Source organism: Haemaphysalis longicornis, unplaced genomic scaffold (assembly GCF_048455015.1).
Source record: "Haemaphysalis longicornis isolate Haplotype H1 unplaced genomic scaffold, Haemaphysalis longicornis Haplotype H1 scaffold_10, whole genome shotgun sequence".
NCBI classification, from domain to species: domain Eukaryota; kingdom Metazoa; phylum Arthropoda; class Arachnida; order Ixodida; family Ixodidae; genus Haemaphysalis; species Haemaphysalis longicornis.
In genome coordinates this window covers 26,153,931-26,162,409 of record NW_027526204.1, presented here as the reverse complement: position 1 = coordinate 26,162,409, position 8,479 = coordinate 26,153,931, and the positions used below count along the sequence as shown (strand labels likewise).

Here is an 8,479-nt window from a genome sequence, read left to right as displayed (position 1 = left end):
TTGCAGAGTTGTAATTGTGCACTTGAGTGGAGGAAAAGCTCCATTGCAATGGAATGTTGAGCTATAACCACAAGCATTAATCAAACGTGTCCTGAAAAGGACCTACGAGCACCTTTTTGGAACATCCCAAAAATTTCCTTTCTTTGTTCTACATGGGATGTCAGACCTCCCAGCAAAGTCCTAGTCTGGCACATCCCAGCGAGGTCTTTTTTTGTATCACTTGGGATGTTTTTGGAACTTAAGTGGGATGTCCCTGGGAGTTCCCGAACTCCCAGGTGGGACATCCCTGGTACTTACCTAGGATGTATGTGCGTTGTCTGGGGGTCAGCAATTGCGGTTACTTTTCAGTGAAGCACATGCAGAGCGATTAACCAAGCTCTCAATCACTTTCAGTACAAACGTTATGTTGATTTCTCTCTAAGAAAACACTACAATAAATGGCACTGCATGTTAAAAAACATGGCGTCTTTTTTCAACACAATCCCCCCTCCCCCCCCCGGAAGGCCCGTTTTTTTTTTCGGGGAAAGGTTGTAACCCTACGCTGCTGTTCTGCCTACCTGCTTGCTGTACCTATTACGTCGCCGCCACCGCAAATCCCCACTTGTTACAAACTCAGAGGTTTTCGCACTGTTAGCAGTCGTTTTACACGATGGGTTTGATGCGCCTGACATGCCAGGAGTGACATCGCTTGTAGTATTAGAGCGACGTTGCTTGTCTGCAAGACGGTGCCGGTCAAACAAGCGTTATCAACGCCATAATTCTAACGGCACATTCCATTTATTTCGTGGCTGCCGTGGCTTGCGCAGAAAAGGTCGGGTTGACTGCGATAGCTTTGCTTGAGTCAAATAATGGAGCTTTGGCTCAATCGCTTGCAGCGCTAGCAATGCGGCCTCGTCTGCAAGACCGGTGCGTGAGAAACAAGCGTTAGGACAGCCAGAATTTCAAAAATGCAGCATAAACTAGACCATCGTTAAAGGAGGCGATGACTAGACACAAGCAACAATATTCGTTGACAACTTACGTAAGTATAGAGTTGTTTTAGGCGCCTTGAACACGCTTGCCGACATAGCTGTTTGTTAACGCGCCCGTTTACTGTTTTGTAGGTCAATTGTTCGATTCCTCGTCGAACGTTTTTTTTTCTTTTTTCTTTTTTTTTTTTACGTGAGGGTTTCATTAGCTCCTTTTTTAACGACCAGGGTAAGCACCTGTTCCTTGCTTTCTATCACGCCGACATTTACCGCCCTCTTCCTAAACCCAAAGTAGCTCGTTTTCTCGCACGTTCTCTCTTGAGAAGCCCGCCGTGAAAACAAAACCAAAACAAACGTCAAACCTCTTTACAATATCAGTATATATGTCAATTACTTTATGTGTATTCACTTTTTGTGTTTAAAAACCTTAAATTTAAGTTATAAACACATTTCAGACTTTGAAAGCAGAAAGATAATTACCAACATTACAGTAGTAACACAATTTTCGTCAAACATAGAGGTGCTGCATTTGAAGTCTGGCAACTATCTCTCACTTTTGTGTGTGTTTTTTCATGGCGTTTTGTGCCGAGTGGTTGGTGGCGTGATTTAATCTGTTTTATCTATTTCAAGCTTAAATCATAGTTATAGAAGCTTTATGGGTGATGTCTACCCTTCTAACCTAGGCGTGTGTTGAACCTGGGGACCCCGGAAGAACGATCATCGCCGGATAAAATACTGCGCGTCAAAAGTGGATGACATTGCATCAGAACAAAGCGTGTTCGTGTGTCCGCGAGATGAAGACGACAGTGAAGGAGAATTTTACGTTGGAAACATCGTTTTTGCTCGGGTAAGTACGCATTTTTTATTATTCTGTATTTGGTTGGAATGAGTTCTGGTGTTTATGGGTCAGTAATTCGCTAGACCCCCATCTCGTTTGCTCTGAGAGCCTACGTGAGTTAGTATACTTGTTTGGCGCCCATTCCACCGTTTCCGCAGAAGTCAGCATCAATTTACGCTGAAGCTAGACCTTGGCTACGATGCTCGCGCTATGGTACACGGCTGCTAATAATTTCACATCACGCAAGGCTCTTTAACACCGGGGAGTTTGTTTATGTGTCTCTCAAACAGTGCCTTTGCGGTTGCAGATCGCAGTCGCAATTTCGCGTGAGTGGCACAACGCTGTGATTAGTCCTCCCTCGTGAATACCCGCGGTATACCAAGAAATAACATGAACAGGAGGTTCCCTGGAAGTACATGTGAAAACGCGTACACGTGATTCCATGGCTGGCGTCTCGTAGGTGTTGTGAAATCTCTCCCCCCCCCTCCCCCCCCCCCCTTCACGAATTCCGTGCAGTGCGCTTCGCAGCTATTGCGCTCGCGAGACCGGCGACCGTACGCCTCGCGGTCTTCGGGCCGCGATATGTGTGCTGTTCTCGTGAAGCTCGACAACAGCGAAATTGCCGTACTCGCTCGCCAACGCGCCCCGACAGCGTACGCGTCGACCGGGTGCTGACGGAGTTGTGCTGGAAGAAAAGCAGGCAAGAGATGAGGGCGCACGAGGTGTAGTTAAACATGAGAATTTACAAAGTGCAAGGTGGAGAAAATAGTATGCAAGGGCCGGAAACGGTGAGAGAGTTCGGGCCGCGTGCCAGCGAGCGAGTGCGGTAATGTACGTTGCCGAGTTTCACGAGTCCGGCACGAATATGACGACGCCCGTCTGAGAGTTCATAGAGGTATAGAATTCACATACGTGCAAATTGAAGGTGAAATGCGCGCATGTGGCCTCGCAGGGAGTTAGCATAGTCTCAGGGTAGTGGGGGAGATTTCACAACGCCTACGAGGCGCCTGCCGATTCTGTCAGAGTAGCTCTCGTGAAGTCTGGGGCTTGATATCAGAGGCATATGTATTGTTTAAATTAGTGCAGAAAATTGAGCCAATTCGCAAGTTCTCATTTTCGCAAAACCGCAGTCCATACAGAGACTAACAAAAAAGCTGTAGGCACTCACTCAACTCGATTTATATTGGAGAATTGAACGTGCAGATACAAGTCAGACATTGAAATGGAGGAGCCTCAACTATCACACACCAGTTCCGATTGAAAGCAAGGGATACAGATGAGCTGCTAGCATGCGTTCCATGCAAATTAGCTCAGTAGCTAGCTTTGCATATATCATGCATACCCCACTCACAGTACCTGCGGGTCTAATAAATACATTCTTACTGTGACCTAAATTTCACTTGGGGTGTTCCGGGAATGTTCTTTTTAGTGCCTTGGAGGTTACTGTCTTTAAACGATTAAAAATCTACTTGATGTAAGCATTCGTGCTTTGTGTGTGCTCTTCTTGTATTTCAACAAGTGTCAGCACACTCACAGATTATGCACCTGCAGGTGCTGCTGCTGGCTGTCCTGGGTCAGCTGCCTTCCAGTCCAGTTTCAAAGGCTTTGCCAGGGCCTCCCTTGGCCAACCGACACTGCACCTGCTGTACCCAAGTACTGCCTGGCCTTTCGTTGGTGCTCCGTACGCTTTGCCGCCAGGAATGGTCATTCATCCATCATCTGGCCGCTTGGACCACCCGTTCAGAAGTCAGCGCATTTGCTCGACACATCGGTCCAGGCACTGCTGCCATATCGGTGCACCCACCGATTATGTATTTTCAGGTTAGTTATTGCATGTTGTGGAACTTGCCATGATGTATACCTGTTAGCAGTGCTGTGGCCTCTGATTATTTGAAACATTTTCATGAAGCAGTGCTGTGCGTATGGAGCGTGTCATTGCCTAGCAGAGATATTGAAGAGAATCTGGGGCTGACGACTAAAGAGCAAGAAGAGAAATTGAACTGACTTTGAAGCAAGTATTCGTATGTAATCAAGCCAAGCAAACATTTAGGATCTTTCGATATGGTTTTAAACTTGCAATACAAACTGGTCTACTTCAGATCATACTGGTAATAATCATACTATACCGAAAAGTACATCCCGCAGTCTGTAGAATTCTGACAGCGCTTTTTTCGCAGTCTCTCATGACAGGCACTAATCTCAATGGTTGGAAGATAGTCGAGGTAGCACCAGTCTTTAAAATCAGGAGACGGTACTTCACCATTAAATTTCCCTAACAAGCACCATATGCAAGGTCAGGAAACATTTCATCCACTCTCAGGTCGCTAATTATTTATAAAATCACAATATCACATTCGAGTATCACCACGGTTTTCACAAGGGTTACTTGAGAAACACAACTTTCAGGATTTGTTCACGATCTACATTGATCCATTGACACAGGCTTACAAACTGCGGTAGTTTTTCTCGATTTTTCTAAAGCATTCAATCGCATTGCACACCACAGACTACTTCTCAAACTTCACCCTAATGTCCTCACTTGAGCAAAAGATTTTCATTCTTCTCAAATGCAGTTTACTTCTAATAACTATATACTTCTTTTGCTCGTGCCACTTTGTTGTCCCCCCAGGCAGGTTGCTTGGTCTATCTTCCATGTTGCATATCCTCCCATGTAAGTCTATTTGCAGATGCAATGCTTTCAATCTGATCTTAGCACAATTAACTCCTGGTGCTGCAAATGGCTAATGTCGCTTATCTCTAAAACAAAGTGCATGACTTTAACGGTGGCAAGTCTCGGATTGTAAATACTTACTTCATTAACAACAGCCCGATTACCTCTTGAGACAAAGTTGTTTTGGTAGGCCGGTAGGGGAGGGGGGATTGCATGATGGATTTCAAAAGGTACATTGATTGGGAAAATAACACGTGTGATTAATATTTTCATTTGCACTCCAAAACTCGCTTTATTTCTTATGTTTAACCCACTGCCGTGGCTAGGGTGGTGTGCTGTGGAGGCGAATGTCGGTTAGATACCGCTTGGTGTAGCCGCTTTTCAGATGGAGGCAACACGTAAAGACGCCCGTGTTTGGAGATTTCGATGCGCACAAAAATACCCAGATGGTCAAAATTAATGCGAAGCCTTCCCCTACAGTGCTCCCCATATCCCAAGTGTAGCTTTGGCGTGTTAAACCACCGTTTTTTTTTCATGTTTTTGGTATAGTACCAGCTGCTGTAGCAGGTGCAACTTAAAGGTAAAATTCTACATAATGTTTCCAAGAGCTAAATATAAAGGCCATATTGAAGTGCGTTTATGGGTCTATCTCATAGCAGTAGTGAAAGGTTATATACTCTGGTGCAGGTTAAGAACGCCAATGGCTCATGTGGTGTAGTCGTGTTTGACGGAATGCCGTGTAGGCAGGTAGAAGCATTATTGCAGTGATGAAACGTAGGTCACTGACCAAGTCAAGAAAGCCATTTAACGGTTTGTTGCTTGTTCACGGTGAGCATGTGTCGTGGAAAACGAAGCTATATATTGGGCATTACGCGGCGCAATGAGTTTGCATAGATATGGTGCAGATTGCCATCCATTATGTTGATAATGTTGGGCGTCGTCTGAACAATGAGGGACTTGAGCAGTAATCGAGAAGATAGATTGCACTCAGTTGTCGGTAATTTTGTCTTGTTCCAGTCGACCACGTGTCCCGTCCTCTCACGGTGCTCTGCCAGTGGACTTGTTTTTGCATGGCCCTTGTTCACTTCGTTCCAGTGCTGCATTAATCTTCTGTGCAGATTGCCCGTTTCGCCAATGTACACTGATTTGCATTCAGCGCATGGAATCTAATAAACAATACCCGGAAGCTTGGAGCGTAAGAGGGGGTCTCTCACGCTGACAATGTCAGAACGCAGCTTGCTAGTGGGCACATGCACAATGTATGCACTGCGTGTCTTGAAAATGTGTGCGAGAGTTTCACCGATGTGTGGGACGTAGGTAATTGCTGCACGTTTTGATGCAGTCGTTGTCCTGAATATAATGCCTAAAGCATTATATTCAGAAAGAAGCGAAGAGGGCGACTAGCAAGAATCCACATTGACATTAGCAGGCAGAAGCGTCCACAAGGCCTGTGTCAAAACGTGCTGCAATTCTCGTCCTACACATCAATCAAACTTTCGCACGCATTTTCAAGAAACACATTGTGCACATCGTGCAGGTGCCCACTAGCAAGCTATGTTCTGACATTGTCAGCGTGAACGACCCCCTCTCACGCTTCAAGCTTCCAGGTGTTTATGTTTTGAACAAAAAAAGTGCCATTTAAACGTGACACCTCCTTCCTTGCCGATTTCTGATGCCTGATTGTTCAGTTTGTGGGGATACGTTTAGCAGATTGCTCACATGCCTAACCTGTATTTGTGCTTGAGCAGTCAAACGCTGATGTTAGCAGTGAAGTAGGTGAAAATTGTACTTTGATTGTAGTTGTGTGCAGATTACCTACATTGTGTTAATTCGTAGAAAAGCAAAATTGAGGTAACCCTGCTAACTGTTCCGCATTGCAGCATTTTATTATGCGAACGTTAAGGAGTTCAGCTGCTTGTTAAAGGTGAAATAAACAGTGGTACAAAAAGAAGAGCATCTACTAAACAGAAATATCTTCACAATCGCAGGATGCCAACGGTCCGCCTACCAACTTGTGTCCTGCATCGTTTCTGCTGGCTGGAGCGGTTCATGGAGCATTTTCCAGCTTCTCAAAGTTTGTGGTCAAGCGCTCCTCCAAGTGAAAGATGCCGCAGAGGGATCTTTTGTTTTAATGCCACAATTTCACGTGCTCAGCAGCAAATTTACTCGTAAGGCTTTTTAAATATTCATCACCCAAGAGGGCATGTTACCTTCGTCTTCGGTGGAATGTGTCTGCACTCAGGTTATTTGTGACAGAAACAAGTGGACCACGTCATGAGAGTCATTGAGGCCTTGTTGATTGTGCATGCTTCTGAAATGACATTTTCATTAAGCTGAATACTTTCCACATATTACGATTTGTGAACAAATTATGGTAAAAGTCATGATTATTTGTACTACACTGCAGGAAGGAAATGCCAACATACGTTTTAAGCACCTCTGATATTTCAGATCGTTGGCTGGTGAGCAATAAAACAAAACTGAAATTTTTAAAAATAAAATCAAATATTCGTTGTCACCAGTGCATGACCATAGTAAAAGCTATCTAGTCACCAAATTTAGAATTAGACACGAAATGCCAAGAAAAATAGGGAAATAAACTAGACAGCTGGCTACAATAAACCAATTCGTAAAATTCCTCAATGTCTATCAAGTGATGATTCAGGCGGGTTAGTTAAGATGTCAGTGGGTTTACACACCCAACTTGCAGGGAAGCACATGAGCTCCCAATATTAACATGTTTTTAGTGAAGACCGTCTTCCTTCATTAAGCTGCTTTGCACATTGATGCCAGTCTGATAAATGTCCTGAATTTTTGTTATGATCAATCTTTGTATGGGAACCATATATTTTTATATGATGTCGCTGTGTATTTCTGAAACTGTATCTAGTCACTAATTCCAATTTGTCGTGGTCAGGTTTTTTCAACTGATTCGTAGCTTTTTTAACAATTATGGTATATTTTGTGTGCCTAAAGGAATGCCTCATTGCATGTTTAGCCTATGTAGTGTTGAAAGCGGACATTTTGCTTCAAAGTGGAATGTCGGGGTAGCAACAAGGTACTTCGCGTGCTGCTCACTTTCATTCATGCCATTATTTTTTATATTATCATTTAAAATTAAAAGCCAACCAATTTGCTGTCGTTTTAATTTTGTCACCTACTTTATACTTTCTTTTTTTTTTCAACTTTGTGTAAGGATTGACTATCCATATTTTTATAATACCAAGGCGTTGGACTGGGCTAGCTGGTACATGTTTGAATGGATGAAAAACCATAGGAAAACCCAGGACACAGAAGAGAACGACGGGACAAACTTGTGCCGTCATTCTGTTTTAACTGTTTCCTGTGTTTACCACTGGTTTTTTATGCATTCAAACATTTTTTATGAGTTTGTTGAACAGTGATTAGTTTAGGTGTGTTCAAACAATTGTTGGCTGCGAAAGCATTTGTATAAGTGCTCTCTGCTTTTTTTTTTGAGCCAATACCCCACCACCAGTCTTCATGAGGTGGTCTTTTGTAGAAATAAGTTGAAATAAATATTTGTTTGCATTGCTTTACATGTTTTGAAAGAATTTCTTGTTCATTCTTGTTTCATTCAACCCCGTTTCAGAATCCTGCTTAAGGCATTTCCTCTGTTATTTTTTTTCAGAACCAGGAAGGGTGCTCATCCTCGGTTCTTGCTGAAGCAGCAGTATCCATACTTCACACGTGAGCTCTGAACACACAGTAATTATGGTATGAAACATTCTACCAGTATAACCCTGCTTTGTAGACGTCATTGTAGATGTCAAAGCTCTTGACAGTGTAGTCCAATGTCTGGTGTAACGGGCAATGTCTACAACTTGTAAAAATTAATTTTGTGGCTATAATGTTTGTGATTATTTTAAAATGCACGTCAACTACTATTTAGAATCGCTGTCTAAATTGGCAGCCATTTTCCTGGTGGATACAGAAAATGAAAAAGCGCATGTGTAGAGATTTCAGTGCACCTTAAATGTCCCA

At 43.5% G+C, this 8,479-nt stretch overlaps 1 long non-coding RNA gene across 1 annotated transcript; it reads left to right on the top strand.

Moving 5' to 3' along the window:
* The first annotated feature begins 1,182 nt into the window (after positions 1 to 1,182).
* LOC144158315 (uncharacterized) lies at positions 1,183 to 8,149 on the top strand. The gene is made up of 3 exons (XR_013320011.1): positions 1,183 to 1,815; positions 3,358 to 3,627; positions 6,466 to 8,149. It is a non-coding gene; the product is annotated as an uncharacterized LOC144158315 (long non-coding RNA).
* Positions 8,150 to 8,479: the final 330 nt, after the last annotated feature.